Source organism: Prinia subflava, chromosome 19 (genome assembly GCF_021018805.1).
Source record: "Prinia subflava isolate CZ2003 ecotype Zambia chromosome 19, Cam_Psub_1.2, whole genome shotgun sequence".
Lineage (NCBI taxonomy): Eukaryota > Metazoa > Chordata > Aves > Passeriformes > Cisticolidae > Prinia > Prinia subflava.
In genome coordinates, this window is record NC_086265.1 from 11,011,370 (window position 1) to 11,027,259 (window position 15,890).

Sequence of the window (15,890 nt, forward strand, 5' to 3'; positions counted from 1 at the left end):
TTCTTGTTTCTGCTGTGTAAGAAGGGGTGGGAGTATCACAGCTTTATTGCACACCCAGCAGAGTCACTGCTTGAGGGGTGACAGAACGAGTTGTGGTGGGCACAACAAAAATCTCTGTTGGTGGAGCATTTTAGGAGGCATCACATTAGTGCTTGGCAAGGTTGAAAGCACAAGATTTCCACAAACCTTGATCAAAGATGCCAGATGGAGACATCCTGCCAGTTCTGGTGGTTTATCTTGCAGGTGTTTTGATGCCATAGCTTTGGGTGGGTGTTGGATGGAGTGCCTTCAGTGGGAAGTTCTTGAGGTTGAATGAAAGTGAAGAAAGCAGAAAGGGGAATCTCTAGGCCACTCTCACACCCTCTGAGAACAGCAGGTGCTGAGTAGCTTGTGGAGAAGCTACTTAACCTGAACTGGTAACCAAGGTTCTGCTAGAGCCCAGCCCAGCCTTCCCAGCTCCTGTCTCCTGATCACCTTCCTGAGGATGGTAAAGGGCACTTGGCAATTTGCCTCCTGACTGTGCTGATTCCTGTCGTACAGGAAAGCCTGAAGGGAGCAGGATCCCTTTGGTACAGCACAGGACAGTGGAAGCAGGTGGGGCTGTTGAGGGGGATGTGCTTTACCTCTTTGCACCTATATCAGCTTTTTGGGGAAGATGAAGATTTTCTTTGTAAATTATTTTGAATGTTGCTTACTGCAAAGGGAGACCAAATCCATGGCAGAGCTGCCTGTGGATGTGTCTGAAAGGAAATGTGGCAACTCCTTCATTAGGAACAGCCATGGTACTGCCAAGCTTTGGCTGTGTTCGCATGTTCTAGTGAACTTCGGTTTGGATACCTTTCCTGAAACAAGCAGAGCTTTCCTTTTTTATTCCCTAAATCTGTAACGATGAGGGAGCTTGAGCAGCTCTGTAATACTTCATCTGAAATAGCTAGAGGAAGAAAATAATTGACATGGATCAGTACTTTGAGCCTTTTTTTCCCAAGTGAGCCCAAGTTAATGGAAAAATGGTCCCAAATCTGTGCTCAGGAACTGCTGGGTGAAAACTGGTGGCCACAGTTGCATGGGATGTGGCAGCAGCTTGGATCCTGCAGAGTCTGGGCTCAATAAAGGGATGTAGGAAAAGTAGGGGAAAAAGTTGGATGACTCACCTGTTTATTTCTTGTTTTCTTGGGACTTCTGTTAGTGGGGCGTGGATCTATAGTAGTGTTAATTTAAATGTAATTAAGTCAGTGTTAGAGAAATTTGCCTGTGCATATTTTTACGTCGTTTCAGCCACTACTTGTATGCTTGTATATGTTTAAAAAGTTTGAGAAATACTGTTTGTGTGGCTCTGGCATTCTAGCCTCTCTGCAGCTATGCTTCCATTCTGGAGTTCCTCAGAGCACTGCTGCTTATACATTTGCCTCAGCTAACCCCTGTTAATCCAAGAATTTAGTACTCAAACTTCTGCTGCCTGGCCTGCCCCTTAAGTTTGCAAGAGTACATGCAGAAAACAGCTGGTGGACCAGCTGTGACAGCATTAAAAACCAGAAGGTGCTGTCAAAGCTGAGCTGATGTTCATTACCTGAGCTGTGCTGTGGAGAGAAACTCCCTGCTTAGCTTGAAAATTGTGGGATAGGCCTGAGAGGAATGTGATAGGTGTCTGTATTTGAGTATCACTGCTTACCTGATTTTAAAGGAGTAGCAATTCTTTAGCTAAAGGAGCACTGAGGAGCAGGAGAAGGCACAGAAGAATTTTTAAAAGGGAACACACATTTCATGTGTTCCCACTGACTGTGGTAAATGTTATGCAGGCATGTTTCATTGGTTCCCCCATTGTCCCTCTTATGGTTACTCTGCCAATTTTGCTTTTCATCTTATGTTTTATGGCCTGAACTTGGAGGACTTGGCTCCAGGGAAAGTTGCAGCTTTTTCTGCTGCTTAGATTCCCTTTCTGTGGCCACCACCCTCCAAACTCACTGCACTGGGCTCCAGCTGGGTTCTGCTGAGAGCTGTCACCTGTTTGGCTGCTGCTTCTCCTCTGTGGCTTTGTCACTTGCCACTTGTCGTGACCCAGCTGTTGCCTGTGGAATGGGAGCTGTCACACACCCTGGGGTGGCATCTGCTGCTGGCTCTGGGGCAGGACTGAGCCCTGCAGCTCCTGCCAGTGCTGGTGGCCACTTAGGCTTGTTCTGGTCCTTCATCACCTGCACCTTCCTGAAGCCTGGCTGATGGAAGCTCTGCGTGACTAAGGTGCTTTGTCAGACAGGCTTCTCTCCACTCCTTTTCCCAGAAAGGCTGCAGGCAGCTGAGATTGTACTGTGCTTCACATTTTCTTTTTTAAATTCTCCAGCCTGAGGTGAACTTGGAATTTCCCCAGCATTAGACATTAGCACTCAGAATCAATGACATCAAGCTGGAAGGAAGGAGAGGATGCCAATACATGGCCACACACAATCTGTGTGCTTGCTCAGTTGCCCCGTTTTCCTGAGTCCTTTTTTGTCCTTTGCTGCTGCCCTCCCCTGGGTGTGCTGGGGAGAGCCCCCTCTCGCAGCCCCCCTGGCTCTCGGTGCAGCTGCCGGGGCAGGGAGGCACAAACGCTGCCTGTGTGTGCCGTGGGAGACAGCTGATGGCTCAGCCGGGCTTTGGGGACTTGTGCTGTGTACAGGTGCTGGGCAGGGGTGAACACTCTGCCGTGTTTCCGTGGGACTGGTGGGAATTTGGGAATTTTTATCTGCTGCAGAAAGGGATCCTCCACAAACACGCTTTGAAGGACCTTCAGCCTTCTCCTGCCCGGTGTGGTGAGATGGGATTTCCTGTGCCTGCCGCACAGCTCAGTTTGGTAAAGAGCTGTAGATTGCTTCTGGAGCGCGAGTGCCTTTGTCAAGGTGCATGTCTGGAACTGGGGTTATTTCTTTCTTAAGGGGAGGAATTTGGAGTCAAAATTTGCATTTTGAAAGTTCTGTGCGTTGTCTCAGTGGTTACCCTCTCACTTTTAAATATTCATCACCTTCAGAGAGATTAGTGAGGGTAATTCTGAGCCTTTCCTGAGAAACCTACCCTAGAAATCCATGTATTTGTGCATCTCTGAGTAACAGCCATTTGGGTCTCTTTGGAATCTATTGTAAATTAAAGTGTACAGGCAGATTTTGTCCTTCCATATTTTTTTCTATGGGGAAGGTGGAGAATGGTGAGAAGTGGAGAGGAATATGGAAGACAATATTATTTTTGATTGTGATAGGGATACAAAGAACTCCATTGTGTAAAGGCTGGGGTGAAGGAGTATTGATCTTTGATAAGAGCCTTTTTCTCTGTAGTCTTTGTGTTAAGGTACTGCCGAGAGCTTGCCATCTCCAGGTACAAAGGAGTGACTTAAGGACAGTGGAAAGTGTGACAGAGAGTTCTCTGCTTGTGTTTTAAATGGAAAACTGTCACCTTATTACATGAAAATAGTTGGATTTAAAAACCTTGAGAAAACTATTGCCTGGATGGACAGTCATTGAAAGCTGTGAGGATGAAACAAAACTGAAATTGTCTTTTCTTGCGTTTGTTTTCACTGATAAACTTCATGCATCTTATGGCAAGAAATTAATGCTCAACAGGAACGGAATGTTTGGCTCTCCTGAGGTGTAGTCGATTCTGTAACTTTTGCACTGCTGAAGCCAATGGCACTCAAAATGACACTTCGTATCTGTTACCACAGTTCCTGGGTTTAATATAGCCCTTTTTCCATCTCCCTGGCAAAACAGGAGCTGGTTCTTGCATTGGCTTGTTTCTTTTTTTCAGCTTAGTGCGAACCACACCCAGAGTTCAAGTCCCAGCACACTTTACATTCCTAATTCTTTAACTGCTGAAATTCTGGTCAGAAAGTGCCAATAAATTTCTTTGGGGGAGTATTTTTTTCTGCATGAGTCTGAAGTATCTGGGAGTGTCCTGTAACCTTAAAAATCAAAATGTGTCATGTACCTCTGTGAAACCTGATAAAGAAGTTTCCTCACAGCTCTGCCTGGCACATTTGAAGCATTGTCTGTGTGAAACTGTGATTTAGAAAAGCCTTGTAGTACCAGCTCTGAAATCCTGTTCATTGTCTCATGTTGATTTGTCCATGTGAACATATGAACATATCAGAAACACTTGTTCAGAAGAGGTTGATCTACAGAGTATGACATCATAGACTGAAGTCTGATTCCGGAATGTCTTAATGCTGAATTATTACAACTGAATCTGTATGTTCCCTTTGGCTGCCTCTTAATTAGGGATACGCTGTCCTTGGGAGAGTGTGTCCTCTTTTAGCTGCAAAGCTAGACTTAAGAATGAAAATTAATGGTTCAGCTGAATGGAAAATCTGTATATTTTGGTTTACTTTTTTGTATCATTTCTCTACTGGTCTATCTTAGTCAAGGTCAGATTTTATACTAAGGCTGAAAACTGGTTTGAGACAAGGGTAATTTATTAAATTAATTGTTAGTGAGGCTTTCAAAGTCCTGATTTATCTGTGAGCAGGAGGCCAGAGTCCTGTGCTGGTACAGCAGAGTGGTGTTCCCACAGCTGTGTCCACTCCTGCCTGGAGATGCTCCTCCCTGCCTCCCAGCCTCCCCTCCTCTGGGCATGCAGTTCTGCTGTGATCAGAACTGAGGCTGCAGAACACCTACATCATTTCTTAATTCCACATGTCAGAGAAGCAGCATATAAAGCGTGTAATGTTGCCTCTTTTTTCCTGTAGTGATGTGTAATTTGTGGCCTGGCATCAAGCAGGTTCTTCCTTGGAACTGGCATCCATTCTTTTTGGTCTGTGCTGCCTCTGGGGTAGCTGTTTCCAGAACCATCTCTTGGCTGCACTCCTGCTCTGTTGGTGCTGACTTAACCAGACTCAGCTTGTTTAATGTCCCTTTCTTTGATGTCCTTGCTGTTACTGAAGGTGATACAGAGGGAAAGAGGTTTTTATCACTGCAGTAATCCTCAGACAGCTGGTTCTGCTAGTGGTGAAAAACTACTTCATACTCTCCAGGAGGCTAATGTCTTCAGAATTTGTTGAATAACTGTGTTATGACTGCAGGCGTAATGAGCTATAATTGCAGATAAATGCATGTACAGGTTGGTGACTGACACCATTTTTGTGCATGCATAATGTCCTTATCTGTGTTCTTTCGGATAGCTGTTGCAGTCTGGTCTCACTTGCTCCGCTGTGGCAAAGCTGAGAGGCTTCTTCCCTAGGAAATCTGGTTTTACAATGTTCTGACGGCAAGACAGACAGACTCCTTCACGTGTGCTATAAAAGATGTGTTTCTCATGGTATGGTTTGCTGTGTATATACCATCAAATGTTTTAAAAGTCCTGTGGAGAGTGTTAATGGTTTTTGTGGGGTTTTTTGGTATTGCAGTGTGCAGAGTATTTTATAGTTCAAGAGTAAGGCCTTTGCTCTTCACATTTTGTGGGACATAAAGCGTGAACTCATTTGAAACTCTTGTGTCAGAAAATACACACTCTTATTCATTGACATGCCAGGTTTTGACATCCAGTATTGTCTGTATGCATAATGTAAATTAGTTTGTTTAGTCAGCATGAGAGCTCTGCCCCTGGAAGGCTTTGGCACTGCTTAGCTGTTTCCTGCTTGCTAAATGTCCAAGCCTGGAGTGGTTTGGTCACCTGGAGCATCACAGGTACCCATGAAAGGCAAGAGTTCTCCTTTCTCAGGGCAGAGGCTGATGCAGAGCTTCTCTTCCAGAGTCAGTGTAAGGAGGCAATGCCTGCTGCAGAGCTCTGTGCAGGCCCTAATTTCCCTAAATGTTTAATTGCACGGTGTGTGTTGCCCATTGCTGTGTCAGTGTGTCTGTGCTGTCTGTGTGTGCTGCAGCGTGCTGCTGGTGCAGCCCTGAGCTCCCTGTGTGCCCTGTCAGATCTGAGCCCTGTTCAATGGCCTGCCCCAATCATTGCCCCAGGGTTACTCCTCCTCCTCACTGAGGGGCACGTTCCTGTTTGTTTTAATTATTACTGTTTCTTCTTTCCATTTTAAACAAAATGCTGCATCTTTTTTCTTTCTAAATTGACAGCTAGTCTTGTAGTACACTGCTAGGATTAAATACATTGATTAAACCAAATATTTGGATTTGCTTATCTAAGTGTTTTTTGGGGGTTTTTTTACATAAACATTTTAAAGAATTGCAGTAGGTCAAAGGATCTGCAGATCTTAGCTGTGCCTGCTTGTACATACTGAGAGCATCTTGTGTTTCTGGAGGAGTGGTTTTGTTGTTCTAATTTGGATTATTCTGCAAATTATTTTCTTGTCTCATATGTGCTTCAAAGCACTGAAATACTTGACTTTCTAGTGTTTCTTCTGACAAAATATTCTGAGATATAGTCCCACTAGCTTCAGTGAAAAGAACTTTCTCAAATGAATTATAAGAATCTTTTTCTGATAACACTTTTTTTCATATTTCTTGGTCCTAGCTCACAGGTATCTCAGACTTTTCAGTGGGGGGAAAACCAGTCTCTGAGGGAGAGAGCAGACATGTACATTTTTAAGCCCACAGTAGTAAATATTTCAGTGCATTATGTGTAGGAATCACCTCAGGAATTCAGTTTATACTGTCTCTTGAAGTGTAGACTGTCTGCTGGAGATCAGGGCTGACAGCATCCACACAGGATTTGAGTTAACAGAAGAAACCAGCTTGGAAGTGGAAGCATAGAGAAAATCTACTTAAAGTGCTGGGCAGCATTTTGATGAACAGAGCACATTATTCAAGTGCAGAAACATTGTCTCAGCTGTTTGAGTAAGAGTTTCCAAATGTTTGATAGTACAGACTTGTTTTCTTGCATCTCATTTCTGTGACCTTATTTCATGTTCAGTCTGAAGATGGAACTCAGATTTGTAATGGCAATTGCCATGCTGAGAGCTGTCTTTAGGAATGTGGCAACAACTAAAAAACATTGGAGAATGCAGCACATGAGCAGAAATGAGAAGCACAGTTGTTGGAATGGGTTTAGGAATTCACTTAATCTGCTTCTGTATTTCTCCAAATGCTGTCTGTCTTTTGTTCCAGGGGACAAACATTATCTGTAAGGATGGGCAGGGTCACAGGAGTATTAAAAGTGCATCTGTTCTGTTGTAGCTCGAGGTGGTAAGAAATCCAGGCTTTACAGGGCCGGGATGTTTGGAGTACATTTTCTTTGCCTGTGTGCAGCAGCATGCACAGTTAAGGGGCACCAAGTAAGTTCTCACACACCCTTCTTAAATCATACTATTGTATTTTAGGACAAAATAAAAGGCAGGACTTGGGCACTTCCTGGCATTTGTTAAAGTACTAGAACTGCAGTGTATTTTAAATGCTCCCCAGCCTTCTTTTTTTGCTCAGTCATGTCTCTGATACTCTTTAAGTGATGCTGCCACCTGTGCCTCCCTGTAAAGGATGAAATGGCAAAGCTTCCTCATCTGTTAGACTGTGGTCTTCAAATTCCTTTGTGTTAAAGGGAGTTAATGTGGCTAAAGGCTGGTTTGAAAAGCTTTGCCAGTAAGTGTTGCTCTCCAAAGAATGATTATGCACATCAGCTATTCACCCTCAGTTTTCCTAGGGAGAACTAATTTTCTTTCCTGCAGAATTAAAGATTTGGTTACTTCCTGAGCCTAAAATAATGTGCCCTGCTGCTTAAACCTTGTTAGCAAAGCTTAGACTTGCTGAAGAAGCATTTGCTTCTTCCACTCCTCAACCTGTCAGGTTTTCAGATTATCCTTGCTTGTGTCCTGCTCGCGGAGCCAGGTGGAAAATAATAAAGCCCCTCTGCTTATCTGTGGTCAGCAGTGACTGAAAGGGAGAGCTTATCTCAACTCCCCATGTGTCCTGGAGGAAACCAGGCTGAAGCAATGAATCCCCACTCCTAACGACAGGAAAACCCAGAATTTGACTTAAAGGGGATGATTGATGGCAGAAGACAAACAAACAAGACACCAAGTAATTGGGGTTGGTGTCAAGTGGCTGGAGCTCCATTTGTGGTCTGCTCAGGTGTGGCGATGCCCAGCTGCCTTCCCAGTGCCACTCCAGAGCTCCCAGAGCACTGCTTGGGCTGCCTCAGCAGTTTGGTTACGTGTGCAGCATCCCACAGATTCATTTTTATTTGTTTTTTGAAGTTTCACTCTGGAGAAGCATGTACAGCAGGTTTCAGCTCGAGGAAGAGCAGAGGGGTGGTGCAGGATATGTGCAGGAGCTGGCTCAGTCTTTGTTAACCTTCCTCACACGTCAGTCCTGTGCCAGCAGATGTGATGTTGTATTCCAGGGCATGATTTCAGGAGAGCTGCGTTGTGTGGGAGGCATGCCCTTACACTGTGACCTTCCTACCTGTAAGCTCTCAAAATAATAATGCATAAGTGTTCAAGAGGATGTCAAGTCAATTACTGTGTAAGCTTGTCTGAGGAGCAGCTGCTGGCACTGGCATCCATCAGGGAGCTGCAGAGGGGTAAAAACTGTAAACAGAATGAATTTGAGACTGAGGCAGATTTTTCTCCATGCCCTTGCAGCTGCTTTGACTAAAGGGTTGGTAGTAGAAAAGGTAAAAGAGGAGTAAAGTACTGCATCCAGGCGAGCTTGACTGCAAAATAGTGCCTTGATGGGGATAATATGCAAGATTTTGGGGGTCCTGGATTTGAGTAATTCTGAAATTCTTCTGTTGTGTATGGCACTATGTGTTGCTTGTTTCTATAGTAACTTAAAGCTGTCTACTTCTCCTTGACTCAAAAAGCTGTTCCTGAGTGATGCTTTGGAATTTCTCTTCTTTGCAATTAAATAATTCGGCCCTTAACTGTATAGGTTATCCTAAATCACTTACCAAACCCTCCCTGCTATGAAAAGGGCAAGTGAGAAGCCTAAGAAAAATTAGTTACCTGTAGGAAGTGACTCTTTCCCAAAAAAACCTGCAAATATGTTTTTTTCTAGCTTTTACTTTACAGTTCTGAGTATAGTAAGATATTATCTCAGTTTAAAAATGGAGAAAGTCAAGGCTCTGCTGGGTGCTAATCTGGCTCTTCCTGGAGTTGAACTGTTCACCTGCAGGACAAAAGACCCTGATCTCAGCTGTTGTCTTTCTGTAACATGTTCTGAAAGTAATGAATGAAATAGTAAATTCAGCACATCTATATATGTCAGAAAGTTAAAAAACAATAGGAGAACCTGGGGTGTTGTTTAAAAGTCACATTTCTAAAATATCTTGGCTTTTCCCTATTACCTGAAAGGAGTTGCTGTCCCAGATGGTTGGAGCTGGAGGGATTTGGGTACACAGCAGGATTTTGTGCCATGCATTGTCTCAGTAAGCATGGTGCCATGCTGTCAAACCTTGCAGAAGGGTTTCCTAGACACTTTCCCAGTGATTGCTGAGAATCATTGACTCCTTTTTTTTTCTTAGTCAGGCTTTGTGCATCCACAAGATCTAGAGAAGTCCAAGTTCATGGTGCCAGTCTCATGAAAAATGAACTGCCCAGATGATACTGGAAGCAGGGACATTTTTTGCCAGTTTCCAGAGCAGTCTGATTGCACTGAGAGCTGTGATGTTATAAGCAATTGAATTTAAGTTACTGGAATACTTCTAATTTCCAGCAGTCCTGGGGGCGTGGAAAATGCTTTCTGCCTTGGATTTGCTGCATGCCAGGACTTCTTTTCTCCAGCTGTCGTTCTCAGAGAATCCACCTTCTCTTTGCCATCCGGTCTTTTTGGATTGAATTCTCTGTTTGTCACCAGCTCTTCCAGCCTTCTGTGTCTCCTTAGCTGAGACTCTTGTTCCTAGCCTTGCAGACAGAAGTGTGCCTAAATTAGGCTTTAGTCCTCCTGATTTGCAGCTCTAGCTCAGCATAAAGCTGTTTCCCTGTAAATTAGTTTTATCCTTTTTGATATAATTCTGATGCTACCAGGATCATTTATTAGCCACTGCCAGGAGAGGCATTAGCTTGTAGCATGTATAATCTATTACAAAGGTGACATTGAATGTGTTCCCAGGTAAGGGAGAGAAAGGTTTCAATTCCTTTAATGGGTAAAAATCTCTGTGGCCAGGAATGCCTGACTCTTAAATGGGATTTCATTTTCATTCAGATATTGCTGGGATTTGTTTGCTTGTGTAGAAGAAAGTTGTTTGATGTGTTTCCATTTGAAGCAACTGTTTTTGAACTTCCATTTCAAACTTTTTCTTCACTCTTTTTTTCCATTTCTTCTGGACAGTTGTGCAGGATGTCTGTGCTCCATTTCTTGCAAGGAATGGCATCCCCAGAAATGCCACTTCTTTTTCCATGTGCGAGCTCTTTTCCTCCCTGATGGAGAGCCTTACTCTGCAGGACCACGCTCACGGGCTCTGCTGTTTAAAGAATGGAAGAGGGTTTGGCATTGGATGCCATTGGTTTAAAACTCCTTGTACCTGGCATGAGAACAGAGGGAAAGACTAGCACTGGAAACAGGGAAATGGGTTTGACTAGACCTGTTGTTACCATTTAGAGAAACTAAGCAGAAGGGGCCTGTCCAAGGTGGTTTCCTCCTTCCCTTTTATCAAACTCAATAACCATGGACAGTGAGGGAGAAATTTAAATTACCCAACAAATAGATAGGGAGTAACTCCTGACATCAAAGCTTCTATTCATGTCTTCTTTTCCTCCTCCTTGCTTCCCTTAAATAATATGTATTTTATACACAGCTTTTGGGCCTATTAATTGAGCTGCTTTTGGTAGGTTCAAAATGGGAATGTGGTGTTTTGAGGCTGGGAACTAAACCACAGAGCTGAATTCACTGAGGAGTGCCTGGAGTTTTATGGCCTTGGCCTCCCTTTGCTTGCAGGCCTCCAGATGTGAAGGGCTGTGTGCATGACCCACACTGGCATTCTTAGGATTTCTGTATGTATGGACAGCATTCAGTAGGAAAAGCAGATTATTAACAGAATTTGAAGGAGGTGGGATCTTCACTGAAAGCCTCCTCTTCCAAGTTTCTTACTGAGCTGCATGGGGCAACCTGCTGTGCTGGAGACCAGGGTTTGTGGCCTTTGTGCAGCAATAGGGTGTAACATTCCCCCCAGCATTTTTGTAAAACAAAGCTAGAGAAAGAGGAATATTCACATCCAAAAACTTTTCCAGCCTGTTCCAACCTTGTGGACTAAGCAAGAGGAGTTCCAGCTTTTGGAAGGCAAGAAAAAGCTCTACATTCTGTTCAGAAAGAAGCAGTGAGGAGGAGAGGCACAGTTGTCATCTCTGGAGGGCAGATTAGAGAGAAAACACTGTTACTGGGAGAGAGGGATATTTTAATCCTGGGCTGTTGATATGCCTGAAAGGGGAGTTTGGGTTTGAATAAGAGGTTGTACATCCACAGTGAAGCTCATATTGCAGTACGGTGATTTCAAGTTTTGGCTGAGGAGTGGATTTTAAACCCTGTCTTTTGGAGGCACAAGCCTGCCCAAGGCCAGCTGGTGCCCATCTCTCCACATTCCCAGTTACAGGCTGGAATTACCTGAGCTTCCATGTGACAGTGGTAGCTGCAGCTTGTTTGTCACACCTGGTGAAGAGCAGCTTTGGTCCCTCATGTCCTTGTGAGACTGTGCTTGGGATGCCAAGACCTGCTGGTGTCCAGTGAGCGAGGGCCCCACCTGTGCCATGTGCCTGCCCTGCAGTGTGGGAGCAGGGCCTGAGCTGCTCTGGGGTTAAGCCCCATCAGGTGCCCTGCTGGCAGCTGCAGAGTTAATTCTGCCATTTGAGGAGGCCCTTCTGCTGCTGTAACTGCATTGCCCTCCAGCCCCAGTGAGCTGGGCTGTTGTGGCTGGGTCACCTCCTGCCTGTGCCATCCCTCCTGCCAGGACAAGGGCCAGCCTCATGTGAGGAGCCCCCTCTGAGAATGGCTGATAGCCAGGAATCCCTTTAGAAAAGTCTGTGTGCTGTGAGAGCATTGGGCTGCAGATCCCACTGTTACTAAATTTTACATTTCACCCTTGGCTTGGTGCCAGGTCCCAGGGAGACCTTGGTTTCCAAGAAGCAGTCGCAGGAAAGGAATAGTGGCTGCTCTTTGCTAGGGACCTATCAGGCAGTGCTCATCCTTCCCTGGGAGGAGGGAGGCAGCCCTGGATGGAGGGATCACATGTTGGGCTCAAATCTCCTAACCCAGACTCAGCAGCAGCAGGAATACTTTGTGGGACTCAGTTCAAATAGTCCCTTGTGAGAGCACTTCAGGTCCTGGGACTCTCACTGCCTTTGCTCCCGTGACCCTTTGTACCTCTGTGAGGCACAGCAGTGTGCGCATGACTTCAAGGTAACTTCAGTTTAGTCCCAGACTAAATCTCCAGGCTTGGGAAGAGGGACCTGGCAGTTGAAGGTCCTGCCATGACTAGTAGAGACCAGGGACAGTGACTAAGGAGCCAAGTCCCTTGGTGCAGGTGCTGTGATGTCCAGGCCATTGTAGTGCCACCCTTTTTAAGGCTCAGTTGTGCTTTTTTGGGGTTGCTCTTGTTCCCTTCCCACTTGTCAGCATCAGGTGCTGATGGTAGGTGCTGGAGAGCTGCCTTGTGACAGGGTTGAACAGAGTGTGGGTCCTGGTGCTCCTGCTGCAGAGGGACATAACCAAAGGCAAGAGACCACTGAGCACTGAGTGCTTTGAGGTGTCGTGGCTGGGCTCAGGGGTACACTGGCTTTACCTGGGAGGTCCTCACCTTGCTCACTGAGTTTGGCCTTCAGCTTCATGAAAACTTTGTGCTTAGATTAATACACGTGCATCGGCAGTGCAGGTGATTATGAAACTTTACCTTTTTTCTGAGCTGTTACACTCGGGAGTAATATGCAAATAGAGTGAGTTATGCTTGTTTTGTTTCTCTTCTCCTCGTTCCCATCTGTTAAAAACAAACCCTTAAAGAAAACAGAAGCTATTCCATCGTCTTTCATCTCTACCAGGCTGCTGTTAGAAGACAGCTTTGCCTTTATAGAGCACTGAGGTCCAGCCCATTTTTATTTTAGGATAGAAGAGACACAGGCTTGTTTCACTTCCTGCAGCTCCTGCTGTGTGCAGCCACTTGTGGTCCCCGAGCCCTGGGTTGCTGATGTGAAACTAACAACTTAAACGGTTGTGATTATTAACAGGAAGAAAGTGCCCGAGGAGATTTGTCATCTCTTTTGTGTGAACTGTGTTTCTTCCATTACAACTTGATGTCATTCTCTGTGGCATCTTTAACACCTGCTGTTTTCATAGTCTACACTTATTTGATTGAAAGCTTCTTGGCCAAGGATCTAGACTAAAATTTGTTCAAATAGCTTGAGTCTAAGTCTTACTTTCATGAGTTATTTGGGGTTGTGAGGTACCAGTGTGGTCCTAGAAAGTCCCCATTTTAACTTACTTTCCCAAGATTCCTTCTTTTTTTATTTGTAATGTTTTTGGGTTTAGAAGAAGTTAATATTTGGCACAGAAAAAGAGCCTCTTGAAGGTGATTGTTGTTTTATGGTAGTGATATCCTGAACAGGGTTTCCATTGCCACATCCAGCTTTTGTATTGAAATATGTGCCCAAATATGTGCTGGGTGGGTGCATTTTATGAGCTATAAAAATCTGGTCTGGGGCATGCCCCACTCTGAGGAAGTAAACCAAATCCCCAGGTTAAGGTTTATTTTTTGGGGGACTGTCTGTCAAACCCTGTTCTTGAGGCACCATCAAACTTTTTGCTTTGTGTGAGTGGATGCCGTGCTTGAAATAATTGGCTGTCTGGTCCCATATGGCAACTTAGAAGTAGTGTTTCTGTCCACAGCTGTCTGCTGTAGTAATATTGACAGGAATCTTGACTTATCCTGTGAATTCTTCAGGATTTCAAACCTATCAAAGTCTGTGAGTGTGTCAGACAGTGTGGTTGTTGTTGGAAATTGCTGCTGGAAATTAAAGGAAGCATTAATGCAGGAAGCGTAGCGGTGTGCAGAGGTTTTGGAGCAAACAGTGACTGTGCTGTGGAACAGTATCTGCTCTGTGCAGCTTGCAGTCTGAAACGTCACAACTGCTATTTCAGGGCTGTGGCAAATTGCTTGAAGCTTTTTAGGGCTGGACCAAGCATCAACACAACACGTCTTCCAAGTTTCTGTAACAGTCCCAGTAAAGCAGGATCTAAATATAGTGCTGATGTACAAGTGTTCCTTTATTTTCCCCTGTTGTGTTTTACTTGCTTCTGGTTGTACGTGTATTCCATTTAAAGATGGTTAGGCTTTTCTCTGAAGTTTTCACTCAAAATATTTGACTGTCTGCAAACACAGATGAAAGGCAAGAGATGAAAATAAATAAATACATTTCCTTTAAAAGGAATGAAGATGGGAGGCAGCTGTGCTGCATGGAGGAGTGCAGCCATCCTTCTGGGCGTGTGCTCCCTTACTGGCACAAAGATCAGCTGTACATACTATTTACTCACTTCAGAGCAAGTATCTGGGCCTGGCTCATCTTTTTCCCTTTCAAAATGGTCCAGTCAAGTCAGAAACCATGGCCTGGGTCCTCTCTCTCTGTCGGGGGAGCATAACTGTGAGGATTTCTTGTGCTGACAAGTGATTGATCCCCTTCCAGTAAGCAGTTTATCCCATCTAAGATTTTTGTTTGCTTCCGGACGTGCCTCTGGACTATATAAGGGGTTTAGGTTGACATAATTTCTAAATCAGTTTCTTGGGGGTAGGTGGGATTGAAGTACCTTCTTCAACTGCAATACAAATTGCTGTGAATTTCACCTCTGTTAACTTGGATTGAATGAGGCCAAAGAGTCATTTAGGTCCATACTCTTTCTAAGGTGTCTGGGTAAGGTGTCAGGACCATATGTGTATTTGTAATGCATTTTGGCACCAAGTTCTGTTATCTCTTGCCTGACAGAAAGGGCTTCTGGAAGCTCAGTGTCTTGAAGATTTTGGATCTTGTCTCAAATACTGGAAATTTTTCTCTTTGTAGTTATAGATTGCCCTCCACAGAGCTTCTCTTCGTGTTTCTGTGCTGGTAGAACTGTTGTCCTCACAATACTGATTGCAGGGTCAGTTCATGCAGAACCCAGCCCGGGTTTCCACAGGCACTGGTGTGGTGCCAGGGCCTGGCAGGCAGGGCAGCTCCTGCAGCACTCAGCCAGAGCACAGGGCTCAGGGGTCCCTGGCACACCGGGAGCTGCTTCCCATCCCCAGCTGCCCTCTGGGGGCTGCCCGGGCAGGGCTGTGCCTGTGCTGGGGCTTGAGAGCTCCTGAAAACAGCCCCTGCTCCTGCTACTCCCACACACTTTCCTTTTTAATGCTTTGTTCTCTAGCAAAATGTTGCTTGTAAAGGTGGGGGGGAGGAGATCCCAGGCTATTATCTGCTAAGTAGGTCGTAATTCTGGTAAATAATTGATTTTTTTTTTCAGGCTTGAAATCAGAAGCAGGCCTTAAGTGCCATGTCAGACCACTGTGATTATCACTCCTTCTGGAATTTCAGTGCTTCAGCTTGAAGGATAGTTGTCTGACCCTTTTGGGAGGGGTGTGCCACTGGAAATAAAAGGAGAAAGTAATTCCAAAACCATATGGAGGAATCATTTCTTTTGCTGCTGTATTGATTTTAAGGTTTTCTTCCTTTAAACTAGCTCCTGTAAGAATTCTCAGCTTCTGGCTTCTGTTATGCTCTAGAGTAGCTGCTGAGACTCTTCACCTGTTTTTATTAAGCAGTGGAATTTGGAAATGCAAGTGTTAACAGCAGTGAGGATCATCATTGGCTGTGTCTGCTCTGTATGTGACTGTCCATGCTGCACTGCTTAATCTTTTAAAATCTTACCCTGCTGTGCAGACTGCTCAGTAGGAGTCTGCTGTGGATTGCTTGGGTTCAGCCTGTATTTGGGCTCACCAAATCCTGCTCCCAGATAGCTGCGACAACTGATCAGTCTTCTTCTGGGGGGTGTATACATATATATATATGTATATATGTGTGTGTGTTTCTG

General features: G+C 44.8%; 1 protein-coding gene across 2 annotated transcripts in view; it reads left to right on the forward strand.

Moving 5' to 3' along the window:
- BCR (BCR activator of RhoGEF and GTPase) overlaps positions 1-15,890 on the forward strand; it is a 98,853-nt gene that overhangs the window by 21,319 nt on the left and 61,644 nt on the right. The window lies entirely within an intron of this gene.